Raw genomic sequence first — 15,794 nt, 5'->3', positions numbered from 1 at the left:
GTGACCTTCAAATCTTGGTGTCCTCATAATCTTTTTTCTGCATTCATGTGCTTGATGTCCCTACTTTTTGTACTTATGACAAAAGCCTGTATTGGTGGGCTTATTATGCTAATGATTGTTCTTTCTTCTACACACATTAGAGGTATGTCCCTTTTTACCATAGAAATGACAAGTAGGTTTAGTGTTCTTACCTTTGTTATTCCTTTCTTCTATAGTCTTGGATGATTCTCCTTGTTCAGTGTTGGTGTAGCCAAGTCCTGAAGTGTCATTGCTAGCCCTTGGTGATTTTAGTAATTGCTCAAAATATTTGATAGCCTCATTGGGTTTGTTGTATCCTTCTGCTATCTCTTTCTCTCTTTTCAATTCATTCTACAATTGTTCATTCTACAACTTCAGAGTGGAAATCTCAATGTCCTTCATGTTTAGCTCATGATGAGCATCCATCATCTAGCTTAAGGTGTCTAGCTGCATGTTTGAAATTTTCTCAAACTCAATTGTCTTCTATTCCAATCTATTGGTGATATTTCTTTTGTCATCTTCTATCATGGCCTTATCTTCAATAGCTCTTTTCTTTTGTTCAGTCACTTCACAAAGCATTATGGCTTATGATTCTTGTTCCATTTTAAGAGATCTTATCTCTTTTGCTTGAGCTCTATTTTTCTCCATCAATTCTACTATTACTGCATCAAATTCCTTGGAATCTCCATTAGAAAACACCTTTGTGGTATCAATCTCCTTATAGTGTATGCCATTTTCAGCTATGGCTATCTCCTTTCTTCCTTTCAAGGATTTTCTCAATTCCTCTCTGGCTTCTTCCACTTTATGTAGAGGTAGTTGCACATCAATCACCCGATTGTCAATAATCTTCCCAAGTTTGAAGACTTCCATTTTTCAAACCTTATCTCTAAGATTTTAGGCTCTTCCTTGTGAGAACTTGGCTCTGATACCAATTTTTGGAATGTTCAAAATGGGAAGAGTACTTTTGAGAGTGGGGGGGGGGGGTGAATCAGAAGTACCACACTTTTAACCTTTTTCAACAATTTAAATCACATAGCTGTAAAGTAGACTACATGCATGTAAACATATAAGAAAACATGGAATGAAAGCATGCATCAACACATAACACAAGAGAATTGATGACCGAGAAACCCTCTAGGAATAAGAAGGTAAAACTAGGGTGGGGATGATATCCACAAAAATTACTACAACAATAATGTTCAACCACTTCTAATGGTCTGCCCTATTAAAGGCTTTACACTATGTTAATAGTGACCTGGTTAGAGGATTTACAAACACTTTACATGAAGTTTCACCCTGTTAAAGGATTTACAATAGGCTATTAAACCCACCTAATATATAGGATTTTCAATCACCTTCTCCAAAGGTTCTCCTACCTACCTGTCAAGCTAAACTATCAATATATGATTTCCAACTTCTAATACAATGTCAAGAAAGTATTAGAACAAAGAACCTAACTGTATGCAAACTCTAATTGTTGAATTTAGGAACTTGATCTGCTCTCTCTAATCTTGATCCTCTAAGATCTTATGTTTGATCATGTTCCTTGTTCCTTATACTCTTCTAATCAACTGGATATGAAATTGCTGCTCTATTCCTCTAAGTCTTTCCTTCTTTACACTAAAATTTTGTTATAATCTCCCCATACACTGTTCTCATCCACATATGCAAATGAGATTTTTGACCTCCTTTTAAAGCTTGTGAAGACTTAGGGTTAGGTATGGATCTATGATCCATATTGAATCTCAAACTCCTACTCATACCTTTCTTTTTTCTCATTGGTTGCATAGCTTTCTCCATTTTTATGATTGGATGCATGTAGATCACATAGGGAATGTAAATGATTCATTCTTATCCCTTTTCCTTTTCAAAATCTCTCTATATCAGCTCCAAAAATGGTTTACATTTGAGTTTATGATGGCACAAACTCATATGTTGATTTTGTGTTACTCAACATATACTGGACTACTGGTGCTCAACACATACTATCCTAGATTGCTTGGCACCTGTTACACTCTATCTCACTTGGCACATACATGATTCTAGCTCACTCAGCATATACTGCATTTTTGACTTTCTTGACATCAACTGTGACTCGACACCTACATGTTACTCAGCACTTATATACTTCTTGGCACATGGAGTCACTTGGCACTTGTTGAAATACTAACTCGGCACACATTGTGTACTCAACTTCAATACAAAAAATACTTGAGTGTGTTGACACTCAAATGTCAAAACTATCTAAGGGCTTAACAAAAGAAAACTAGGAAAAAAGCAAGCAAGTTATTGTGTTCAAATGGTCCATATACTAGAATCAAAGCTCTATAATGAATGCATTTTTTTTGAGTCTCTCACTGTAGCACAATTTGATCTATCACCTATGGACACTTCCTCAATCAACCAAAAAAACCTGTGTACTACTAAATCAAGAGTTCCCCCTGTGATAATGTTGAACTACACCAATCAACAATGCTACAAGCATCAAGAAGCTCTACTCCTAAAATCTTCCATTGCTCCTTAGCTAGAGCTCTCTTCACACATACCCCTGCTCCATTATGTTCCCCTTTCCCATGGCCGGACTGAAAAAAACTCCAAATATGAGGTATCCCCCTCTCTAAATGCATCCTACATAACCACTAAAACATGTGAGCATTCTTGAATTGACTTGTGCAGTTATTTGACCAAATGATATGTCTACCCATAGCAATTTCATACTCCTATAAGAAATTGAAATAATTTTCGAAACAATGTTGTACAAACTCATGAGAGTGAGATCTATCATTACTCATATTAAAATAGTACTCTCTAATAATCTTCATATTATCTTCCACACTATTAGGGGCATGTCTATATGTTATGTGGACAAAAATAAAAATCTAAATGGATTTGTAATACTAGGATTCTATCTCATTTTGTGGCTATAATGTGTAGTTCTCAGCAATGCCAACAACTAATATAATAGTGCCAATGGGAAAAGTCTCCTTATACATTATAAATTGTAGATCCAACCATTGAGACCTATGGCTATGTCATGCATACTTGTAGAAAAGATTTGTCTTGAAATCTAAAATAAAACTATCCCCATTGATTTCTTTTGAAACCAATTCACATCTAGAGCCCTCGCCCCCACTCTTCAATGTGTATTTCACCCTTTGATATACCATTTTTTTTTACTATTGTCTTCCCAAGATCTTGTTCACACCTCTCATGGAAACATGTATCAAACTTGGATAAGCCACCACATTCTAAACACTTCTCATTCAAGCAAGCATTTCTATAAAAGAAACAACCATCAAGTCTATGACATAAAAAATGATCTGGCAAGTCTCTTGATGATTGAAAGCCCACTAGCACCACAATTCTCCAACATTTTTTTACTACGAAAAGTAGAATAGATGGAGCATAATAGTTCACGATGCATAGAAAACTTGACATGATATTTGAAACATGTATTTCAAATTTTAAGTGGCACACAATAAAATGACTTCAAAGATTCATAAGCCCTTTGTGATATATGCAATCTTGGATGACTCTCTCTAAATTCTTTGAATAACATAGTTGGGCATACCTCCAAATAATGTTTAGGATGTGGCATGCAATCTCTAATGCCAATTCTCAACTTTAATAAGTCTTTAGCATTAAGTGATACTCTTGAGCTAGAGTGCCAAAATAGTGTAATTTCTTCCTTCAAATCATCAGATAACTTCTTATTAAAATATGGAAGTCTCCCACCAAAATCCCATGTTTCATTTTGAAAAGGATCATCAATCCTCTCTTGTCCACTAAGTGCTCTTCTCAAAGTAATATGATTTAGGTTCAATTAAATACAAATTTGTCTCATATATCTACTCTTTCTCAAATGATGAATTACCAAAGAGGTTGTAATAACCCTTAGAGAAACTTTCACATCCTTCTCCTTGCTATTTTTCCCAATACTGTTGAGAGCACTAAAAAGATTCTTCACAATAATGGCATTTATTCCCAATTTTTTATTGACATGAATCTTCCATTTGAAAAGCATAGGTCTCATCTTTTACATCTTTAATAAATGCATAAAAAGTTAACATTGCTCCACCAAAATATTGTTGTTGAAAAACATCTTATATAGTCTTGAAGCCCATGACCAAATGGTTCTTTTTGATTTTTTCTCTTCCAAATTGGTAATAATTGTTTCATCAATTTCAATTATCCATTTTGATGTTCTAGAACCTTCATGTCAATTTTAATTAGGAGATATGTAAAGTTCCTATGCATTGTCATTTTCAACATGGTCAATCATGCAATTTATATTATGAACTAGTAAAATTTCATTCTTCAAATTTTCATTCTCTAAATTTTCAATTCCGATATTATCATTATCAATTGGTAAATTTTCATTCCCCAACTATAGATATTCATTATTTGACTCTATGATTTCACCTTTGATCAATACATCGTCAACTTGACCCACATTTAACATACCTTGTCTCTTCCTTTGATGATTTACCTTGTCCCTTTCCCTATATGCTGCAATGTATTTATTCAATACCTTCCTTTTGCCTTTCGCCTTTTGATGAATACTACTCCCCATTTAGAAAACAATATTAGACACCTAATCATACATTATAGAACCTTTTTCAATCATATGGGCCCCAAAAAATCAATTTTCTCCAAATCAGTGAAAATTACCCACAAAAAATGTGATTGCCAGGTTTGCAATGATAGAGAATAATTTGGAAAAAATATGTTAGTATTTCAGGTATCGAGTACTTGAAATCGATGTCCAAATTTTGGAAGGAAGTCAAAATTTGGCAAGTGTGGGCAATGTGAATAAATTTGTACATTATTATATATTAGTATTTTATTAAATATAATTTTTTATATGATTATTATTATGATTATTATTATTATGATTATTATTATTATTATTATTAATATTATTATGATTTTTACTATTACTATTCAATATAACATAGTAAATATATTATTATTATTATTATCCCTATGGGCCCTAGAACCACTAGGGACCTATTTGGTTGGTTCAAATGTGTTGAAAGGGATCATAGGATACAACACATTTCATGACAACATATGTCCCTATGGGCCCTATGACCCCTAGGGACCAATTTAGTTGGTTTGAATGTGTTGAAAGGGGTCATAGCATAACCTATTACACTTTTTAAAGAATTTCATCACAATATATGTCTCTAGGGGTCCTAGGACCCCTCAGGACCTATTTGGTTGGTTTGAATGCATCAAAAGGAGTCATAGGTTATCCTATGACCCATTTCCATACATTTCAAGACAACATATGTCCCTAGGGGCCCTAGGACCCCTAGGAACCTATTTGGTTGGTTTGAATGCTTCAAAAGGGTTCAAAGGTTATCCTATGACCCTTTTCGATGCATTTCATGACAATGTATGTCACTAAGGGCCCTAGGACTTCAAGGGACCTATTTGGTTAGTTTGAATGTGTCAAAAGGGGTCATAGGTTATCCTATTATCCTTTTCAATGTATTTCATGACAACATATGTCCCTAGGGGTCCTATGACACCCAGGGACCTATTTGGTTGGTTTGAATGCCTCAAAAGGGGTCATAAGATAACCTATGACCCCTTTCGATGCATTTCATGATAACATATGTCCCTAGGGGCATTAATACCCATCAAGATCTATTTGGTTGGTTCAAATGCATTGAAAGGAGTCATAGGTTATCCTATTACCCCTTTCGATGCATTTCATGATAACATATGTCCCAAGGAGCCCTAGGACTTCTAAGGACCTATTTAACTGGTTCAAATGCATCAAAAGGGGTCATAGGATAACCTATGACCCCTTTTGATGCATTTCATGATAACATATATCCCTAAGAGCCCTAGGAGCCCTGAAGACCTATTTGGTTGGTTTGAATGTGTGAAAGTGGGTCATAGGTTATCCTATGATCCCTTTCAACTGATTTTATGACAACACATGTCCCTAGGGGCCCTAAGACATCTAGGGATCTATTTGGTTGGTTTGAATGCGTCAAAAGGGGTTATATACATTGAAAGGAGTCATAGGTTATCCTATGACCCCTTTCAATGTATTTTATGACAACATATGTCCCAAGGGATCCTAAAACATCTAAGGACCTATTTGGTTGGTTCAAATACATTGAAATGGGTCATAGATTATCCTATGACCCCTTCTGAAGCATTTCATGACAACATATATACCTAGGAGCCCTAGGACCCCAAGGGACCTACTTTTTTGGTTTGAATGTGTCAAAAGGGGTCATAGGATAATCCATGACCCCTTTCGACGCATTTCATAACAACATATGTCCCCAGGGGCCTTAAGACTCCTAAGGAACTATTTGGCTGGTTCAAATGTGTTGAAAGGAGTTATATGTTATCATATAATCCCTTTTGATGTATTTCATGACAACATATGTCACTATGGGCCCTAGGACCCCTAAGGACCTATTTTGTTGGTTGGAATGCATCAAAAGGGGTCAAAGGACAATCTATGACCCATTTCAATGCATTTCAAGACAACATATGTCCCTAGGGGCCCTATGATCCCTTGAGACCTATTTGGTTGGTTTGAAGTCCCTTTTTGATGTATTTGAACCAACCAAATAGGTCCTTAGGGGTCCTAGGGCCCCTAGGGACATATGTTGTCATGGAATACATCGAAAGGGGTCATTGGATTTCATGTGTTGAAAGGGGCCATATGTTATCCTATAACACCTTTCGACACATTTCATGACAACATATCTCCTTAGGAGCCCTAGGACCCCTAGGGACCTATTTGGTTGGTTCGAATGCATCAAAAGGGGTCATAGGTTATCTTATGACCCTGTTTAACACAACTTATCACAACATATGTCCCTAGGAGCCCTAAGACCCCTAAGAACTCATTTGGTTGGTTCAAATGTGTCAAAAGTGGTAGTACGATAATCTATGACCCCTTTCGATGAATTTCATGACAAAAAATGTCACTACGGGCCCTAGGACCCCTAGGGACCTATTTGGTTGGTTCAAATGCATCAAAAGGGGTCATAGGTTATCTTATGATCCCTTTCAACACATTTCATTACAACATATGTCCATAGGCACAGTAGGGCTTGTAGGGACCTATTTAGTTGGTTCAAATGTATCAAAATGGATCACTGTATAATCTATGACCCCTTTCGACACATTTCATGACAACATATGTCCCTAGGGGCCCTACAACCCCTAGGAAACTACTTGGTTACTTTGAATGCATCGAAAGGGGTCATAAGTTATCTTGTGACCCGTTTTGATGCATTTCATGACAATATATATCCCTAATGGCCCTAGGACCCCTAGGCACCTATTTGGTTGGTTCAAATGCATCGAAAGGGGTCATAGGTTTTCCTATGACCCCTTCCTATGCATTTCATGACAACATATGTCCCTAAGGGACGTAGTACCCCTAAGCACCTATTTCATTTGATTGAATGCATAGAAAGGTGTCATAGGTTATCTTATGACCCCTTTCGATGCATTTCATGACAACATATCTTGGCAGAAGCTCTAAGAACCCTAGGGACCTATTTGGTTGGTTTAGGTGTGTTGAAAGAGGTCAATCTATGACCCCTTTCAATGCATTTCATGACAACATATCTTCCTAGGGGCCCTAGGACCCCTAGGGACCTATTTGGTTATGCTTTGAAAGGGATCATAGGTTATCTTATGACCCCTTTTGATGCATTTCATGATGACATATGTCCCTATGGGCCCGAGAACCCTTAGGGACCTATTTGGTTGGTTTGAATTTGTCAAAAAGGGTCATAGGTTATTCTAGACCCTTTTCGATGCATTTCATGACAACATATGTCTGTAGGGACCCTAGGACCCCTAGGGACCTATTTGGTTGGTTAAAATGTGTTGAAAGGAGTCATAGGATAACCTATGACCACTTTCAATGCATTCCATGACAACATATGTCTCTAGCCACCCTAGGACCCCTAGAGACCTATTTCGTTGGTTTGAATGCATCGAAAGGCATAATAGGTTATCCTATGACCCCTTTAAACATATTTTATGAAAACATTTGACCCTAGGAGCCCTAGGACCCTTAAGGACCTGTTTGGTTAGTTCAAATGCATCAAAAGGGTCATAAGTTATCCTATAATCCCTTTCAATACATTTCATGACAACATATGTCCCTAGTGGCCTTAGGATCCCTAAGGAACTATTTGGTTGAATGACAATGTATGTCCCTTGGGGCCCTAAGACCCCTAAGGACCTATTTGGTTTATTCAAATGCATCAAAAGGGATTATAGGATAACCTATGATCCCTTCCAATGCATTTCATGACAACGTGTGTTCCTAGGGGCCTTAGGACACCTAAGGACCTATTTGGTTGGTTCAAATGCATCAAAAGTGGTCATATGTTTTCTTATGATCCCTTTCGACACATTTCATGACAACATATGTCATTAAGGGCCATAGGACCCCGAGGGACCTATTTGATTGGTGTGATTGCATTGAAAGGTGTCATAGCATATGGGTCCTAGGACCCCTAGGGACCTATTTGGTTGGTTTGAATGCATCGAACGGGGCCATAGGATAACCTATGACCCCTTTTGACACATTTCATAACAACATATATACCTAGGGGCCTTAAGACCCCAAAGGACCTATTTGACTAGTTCAAATGCATCAAAAGAGGTCATAGGTTATCCTATGACCCCTTTTGATGCATTTCATGACAACATATGCCCCTAAGGGCCCTAGCACCCTTGGGGACTGATTTGGTTGGTTTGAATGCATCAAACAAGGCCATAAGATAACTTACGACCCTTTTTGACACATTTCATGACAACATATATCCCTAGGGGCCCTAGGACCCAAAATGACCTATTTGGTTGATTCAAATGCGCCGAACCTATGACCCCTTTCGATGCATTTCATGACAACATATGTCCCTAGGGGCTCTAGGACCCCTAGGTACCTATTTGGTTGGTTCAAATGTGTCAAAAAAGGGTCACAGGTTATCCTATGACCCGTTTTGATGCATTCCATGACAGCATATGTCTCTAGGAGCCTAGGACCCCTATGGACCTATTTGTTTGGTTCAAATGCATCGAAAGGGCTCATAAGTTATCCTATGACTTATTTCAATGCATTTCATGACAACATATATCCCTAGGGGTTGTAGGACCCCTAGGGACCTATTTGGTTGGTTCAAATGTGTCAAAAGGGGTCATAGGATAACCTATGACACCTTTCAATGCATTTCATGACAACATATGTCCCTTGGGGTGCTAGGACCCCTAGGGACCTATTTGGATGTTTTGAATGTGTCAAAATGGGTCATAGGTTGATGTAATTCATAATGACATATTACCCATTTTGACACATTTCATGAACACATATGAACCTAGGGGCTCTAGTACTCATACGTACCTATTTGGTTGGTTTGAATGCATTGAAAGAGGTGGTCATAGGTTATTCTATGACCCATTTTCACACATTTCATGACAACATATTTCTCTAAGGGCCCTAAGACCCCTAGGGACCTATTTTGTTAGTTTGAATACTTCAAAAGGGGTCATAGGTTATTCTATCACCCCTTTTGATGCATTTCATGACAACATATCTGCCTAGGGGCCCTAGGACCCCTATGGACCTATTTGGTTGGTTTGAATCCATTGAAAGGTGTCATAGGTTATCCTATGACCTCGATGTATTTCATGACAACATATGTGCCTAAGGGTCCTAAGACCACTAGGGACCTATTTGGTTCATTTGAATGCATTAAAATTGGTCATAGGTTATCCTATGACCCCTTTCAATGCATTTCATGACAACATATGTCCATCAGGGCCCTAGGACCCCTAGGGACCTATTTGGTTGGTTCAAATGCATCAAAAGGGGTCATAGGTTATCCTATGATCTTTATCGACAAATTTCATGACAACGTAGGGGCCCTAGGACTCCTACGAAACTATTTTGGTTGGTTCAAATGCATCAAAACGGGTTATAGGTTATTCTATGACCCATTTTGATGCATTTCATGACAATATATGTGCCTAGGGGCCCTAAGACCCTATGGACCTATTTGGTTGGTTTGAATGAGTCAAAAGATGTCATAGGTTATCCTATGACCCCTTTTGATGCATTTCATGACAACATATGTGCCTAGGGGCCCTACGACCTCTAGGGACCTATTTGGTTCATTTGAATATGTTGAAATTGGTCATAGGTTATCATATGACCCCTTTGTATTTCATGACAACATATGTCCATCAGGGCCCTAGGACCCCTAGGGACCTATTTGGTTGGTTTGAGTGCATCAAAAGGGGTCATAGGTTATCCTATGATCTCTATTGACAAATTTCATGACAACGTATGTCCCTAGGGGCCTTAGGACCCCTATGGACCTATTTGGTTGGTTCAAATGCATCAAAAGGGTTTATAGGTTATCTTATGACCCCTTTCGACACATTTGATTATAACATATGTGCTTAAGGGCCCTAGGACCCCTAGGCACCTATTTGGTTGGTTCAAATGCATATAAAGGGTCATAGGTTATCGTATGACCCCTTTTAACACATTTCATTACAATATATGTCCTTAGGGACCTATTTGGTTGGTTCAAATGTGTTGAAAGGGTTCATAGGTTATCCTATGACCACTTTTGATGCACTTCATGATAACATATGTCCTTATGGACCCTAGGATCTTGAGGGACCTATTCGGTTGGTTTGAATATATCGAAAGGTGTCATAGATTACCCTATGACCCCTTTCAATGCATATCTTGACAACATATGTACCTAGGGGCCCTAGGACCCCAAGGACCTATTTCATTTGTTTGAATGCATTGAAAGGGGTCATAGGATAACCTATCACCCATTTTGATGCATTTCATGACAACATATTTCCCTAGGGACCTATTTGGTTGGTTTGAATGAGTTGAAAAGGGTCATAGGTTATCCTATGATCCTTTTCAATAAATTTCATGACAACATATGCACCTATTTGGTTGGTTTGAATGTGTCGAAAGGGGTCATAGTTTATCCTATAACCCCTTTTGATGCATATGATTACAACATATGTCCCTAAGGGCCCTAGGAGCCCCAGGCACCTATTTGGTTGGTTTGATTGCATCAAAAGGTGTCAAAGGTTATCCTATGACCCCTTTCAACACATTTCATTACAACATATGTCCCTAGGGGCCCTAGGACCACTAGGGACAAATTTGATTGGTTTGAATGAGTTGAAAGTGGTTATAAGTTATCCTATGACCTCTTTCAATGCATTTCATGGCAACATATGTCATTAGGGCCCCTAGGACCCCTAGGGACCTATTTGGTTGGTTTTAATACATCAAAATGGGTCATAGAATAACCTATGACCCATTTTGATACATTCAAACCAACCAAATATGTCCTTAGGGGGCAAGCTGATTGCGGTGAAATTGGTATGAAGTGCCCATTTTTTCCCTATTATTCTAAATGGGCAAGGGGGAGGTGTCCTATTATCCTAAGGCATTCAACATATAGAGTGGGTTATATAGGTTGGTTCTTGTTGTGGCACATAAGGTGGAAAACTATTAGCTCGATGACCCCTTTCAATGCATTTCATGGCAACATATGTCCCTAAGGGCCCTAAGACCCCTAGGGACCCATTTGGTTGGTTTGAATGTGTCAAAAGGGGTCATAGGATAGCTTATGACCCCTTTCAATGCATTTCATGACAACATATGTCCTACTGGCCCTAGGACCCCTACTGACGTATTTGGTTGGTTCAAATATGTAAATAGGGGTCATTGTTATCATATGACCCCTTTCAACACATTTCATGACAACATATGTCCTTAGGCATGCTAGGACCCCTAGGGACCTATTTGGCTGGTTTGAATGCATCGAAAGGGTTCATAGGTTATCCTATGATCCCTTTCGATGCATTTCATGACAACATATGTCCCTACAAGTCCCAGGAGTACTAGGGACCTATTTGGATTATTTAAATGTGTCAAAAGGGGTCATATGATAACCTATGACCCCTTTTGACACATTTCATGACAATATTATATTTAATAATAATAACAATCTTATATTATTACTATATTTAATAATAATAATAATTAGTATATATATTACAATATTATATTTAGTCATAATAATAATCATATTTATTACTATATTGTATTTAATAATCATAATCATATATAATAATAGTTAGTAAAATAGTGCCCATACTTCCCAAATTTTGGTTTCCCTCCAAAATTTCCACAATTTGGGTTGGGCTATGAATGTTTGAAAGAATTTTGGATGCCACTTTTTGAGTACCCAATCTAGTATCATGTGCTCGATTATGCTTGGTATTTACCAAACCTATTTGATCAACTCAAAAAATGTGGTTGAGAAAGGTTTCACTGACATTAAGACTTCGAGTAGCTATTTAACAATATTATTTTCATCAAAATTCAATGATACAAAAAGAGTTTTTTTATAACACTCTCAAGATTCCATTGATATAATTGCTATCAAATTTTGAGTTTGATAATTATTTATTAGTTAATTTTTAATGAAGATGTTTGTAAAGTGTTGATTGACATATTGACTAAAAAATAACTATAAATTTCAAATGGTATAGCATTTTTGAAATCCAAAAGTTGGATCACATTCTATGCTTTTTTTTCTTTCTTTTTTTTGGAAAAGGGGTAAAAATTTATTCAAATAAAATCAAGTCACAAAGCAAAGGCCAGAGGATCACAACAACACTACAAATGCCTATCTTCCAATAACAGTTGATCAATAATCTGTTGGAAATATTCAAGATATGACAAGTTACTGAGAGGGGAGGGGTGAATCAGTAACTTTTATATCTTGAATATTTCCAACAATCAAACTGCATACTGATATATTCACCATTCATCCAAGTTACCTACTGTAAGCATGAAACAAAATCATTTGCAACACTTGAACACACAGATTTGGTGACCTAGAAACCTTCCAAATAGAAAGTAAAACTGGGGTGGGGGTGAAACCCACAAAGCTTCGTTACTGCAGTATGAAGTTGGCCGGTTAAGGCTTACAATGACCACTTCTGGTGATCTGCCCTGTTAGGAGCACAAAGGATTGCTAGATCCACCTTGTTAGAGGATTTACAAACATACAATAAAGTATGCACTCTGTTAGGAGATTTAAAAAAGACTGTTAAGTCTACCTTGTTAAAGGATTTACAAAAACTGATTCACCTGTTAGAATGAAATAGTGGATCTGATTACAACTGATTGCTGATAAGATCTGCTATGCTCTGATTCACCTTGATGTGATAGATAAAACTTTTCTGCTCCAAAACTTGACCTTGCTGAATACCTTCACAACTCAACACACATAATTTCGCACACATGTATTTCTTTCACACTTTCGCATTTTCATTCATTACCATTACCATTACATTTGAATGATACAATACATTGCATATATAGACCATCCAAATAAACAATACATGCAAGGTCAGCCAAAACAACAAGTGCAAATCTCTATACAAAGTCGACCCAAGGTAAAAACTTGGGTTCACTGAACTGACTCGGTGTCCTTCTGATACTTGGCGTCCACTGTGTTACTCGGCATCGTCATGCACTCGGTAGAAGTGAAGGCACGGTCCATACTAAACACTTCGAGTAGTTCTGAACTCGATAACCACTGGAGACTCGGTAGAAGAGATGTCACTTGGTGAACACTTCTATCTAAACTGTAGCTCGGTGATCAAAGGAAACACTCGATAGAACCTTGTGACTCGGTGATAGTTAGTTTCCTTGATAACCGTTTGAGCTCGATAAAATTAATTTCCTTGATAACCTCAGGAGCTCGGTTATCACGAAGTTCTTGGTCAATACTAAGTACATCTTCACTCGGTCAAAACTGATTCCTTTCTTTACCTCGAACACTCGGTAAACACTGGCTGCTTTGTTCACCTCGATCACTCGGTAAACACTGACTTCTTTGTTCACCTCAATCACTCGGTAAACACTGAGAACTAGGTAAAGCTTGGCTTACAAAGGAATGTCTGGTGAGAGCTCGGTAAGCATTCAGAATCCAATAAGTGTTGTAACTAATGATAAAAATGTATCATAATGCCAACAATCTCCCCCTTTGGCATTAGTGACAAAAACACTTATGAGACAAAATTTATCTGACATGCTGATGACTGATTCTGAATATACATAGCTTCATTATATACAACTCCCCCATAGAATGTACATACAGTATTTACATGAGCTGTATATCTCTTCCTTTGTACAATTTTTCTAAAAACACTTATTCACCCATAGTATACATATCCAACAATAATCTCCCCCTTTTTGACAATAATGCCAAAGAATAAAAGAACATATATACTTATATAGAAACACCAAAATGAGAGATGAACTCTGAATGTACCTGAAGAATAAGTTGGAGAGTTTTATCCCAATTCTCTTGCAAAATTTTGCAGGTGGAAAGAGCTACTTGAACTTCAGCCAAAAGTTCAATCACATGGTCTTCAATGGAGAAGTTATTATCATGGATTAATGTCTTTGAATGTGAAATGTGCTTCTGCATTGAATCCATGATGGGAAGGATCATGTTTTGGATATCTATCAATGTAGATCGGATCCTTGCCTCTTCTCTCAACAGCTCTGCCTGCTTCTCTGACAAAAATTTGATCCTGAGGTGATGAGATGAGCTTGAACTGGGGTCAAGCTTCAAGTTCTGTGTGCTCACCTTCAGATCCTCATCAATTTTATTTAGTTTCTCTCTTATTCCCTTAGTGTACTCGGTAACATCACAAAGCTTAGCAAAAAGAGATGTTACATTATTAAAAGAATTTTTCATATCTACCAAAACTGAGGTTAATGCAACCTGATTTATTGCAATGTTCTGGGCAATGTGCCCCAACACCTTATTATCAAATTTCTTTGCTGCATGCTCAATCATCTTTTCTTGTCTGGAGGCATCTTTGTTGAATTTATTAACTACCTCTTCCAATTGAATCAAAATGTGTTGAGAAGTATCAACATCAACACCTATAGCCTCAGTAATTATGTTCCAGGCATCCTCAATTATCCTGTATTCTTTATCCCTTTCCGATCTTAACTACATCTGAGTAGCCTTTTTCTCAATAAGTTGACTAGCATACCTCATTTCTTCAATGGTAGCATTATCAAAGTCAATCTTTGGAATTACTATCTCTGTGTCCAAGTCAATGTCTTCAGGAATTTCCTTTCCAGTGATCATAAGTCTTAATGGTTGCTTTTGTTTGACTTCTGAGATGACTGGTTTGACCTTTGGAATAGACACAACAGTAGAGACAGAAGGACTAGCAGTAAAAACTAGGATGCTTGAGGGTTGAGTGCCAATAGGAGTATGTACAGGGTCAAAAATTTGAGTACTGGCCAAAAATGGTGATACACTCAGTAATATAGTATCTAAGCTCACTATGCCTGAAGTAGATGGCAACAAAATTGTAGAACAAATTGGAGTAGTCAAAATTGGAGAACTCACAGCAATACCAACTAATGATGATGGAGTCGAGGAGGCCAACTCGGTAGATGAAGAGGGGTGCAGCTCGGTAGATGAAGTGGGATGCAGCTTGGTAGATGAAGTGGTAGTCACTTCCATTGATGATACCTGGAGCTGAGATATGGCAGGTGTAGATGGTAAATCTGGTGTAGATGAACTTGCTGAAGCTGACTCCAACCTTGATGATGTCACAACTTTAGCTGGGGAGTGAGGAAGGGATGCAATAACTGCTGCTGCAATTTTTACCGGATCATCCTCCTTATC

The sequence above is a fragment of the Cupressus sempervirens genome, chromosome 10, assembly GCF_028749045.1.
Source record: "Cupressus sempervirens isolate cs-2001-9-10 chromosome 10, ASM2874904v1, whole genome shotgun sequence".
NCBI lineage: Eukaryota > Viridiplantae > Streptophyta > Pinopsida > Cupressales > Cupressaceae > Cupressus > Cupressus sempervirens.
This window is presented reverse-complemented; position numbering follows the sequence as displayed.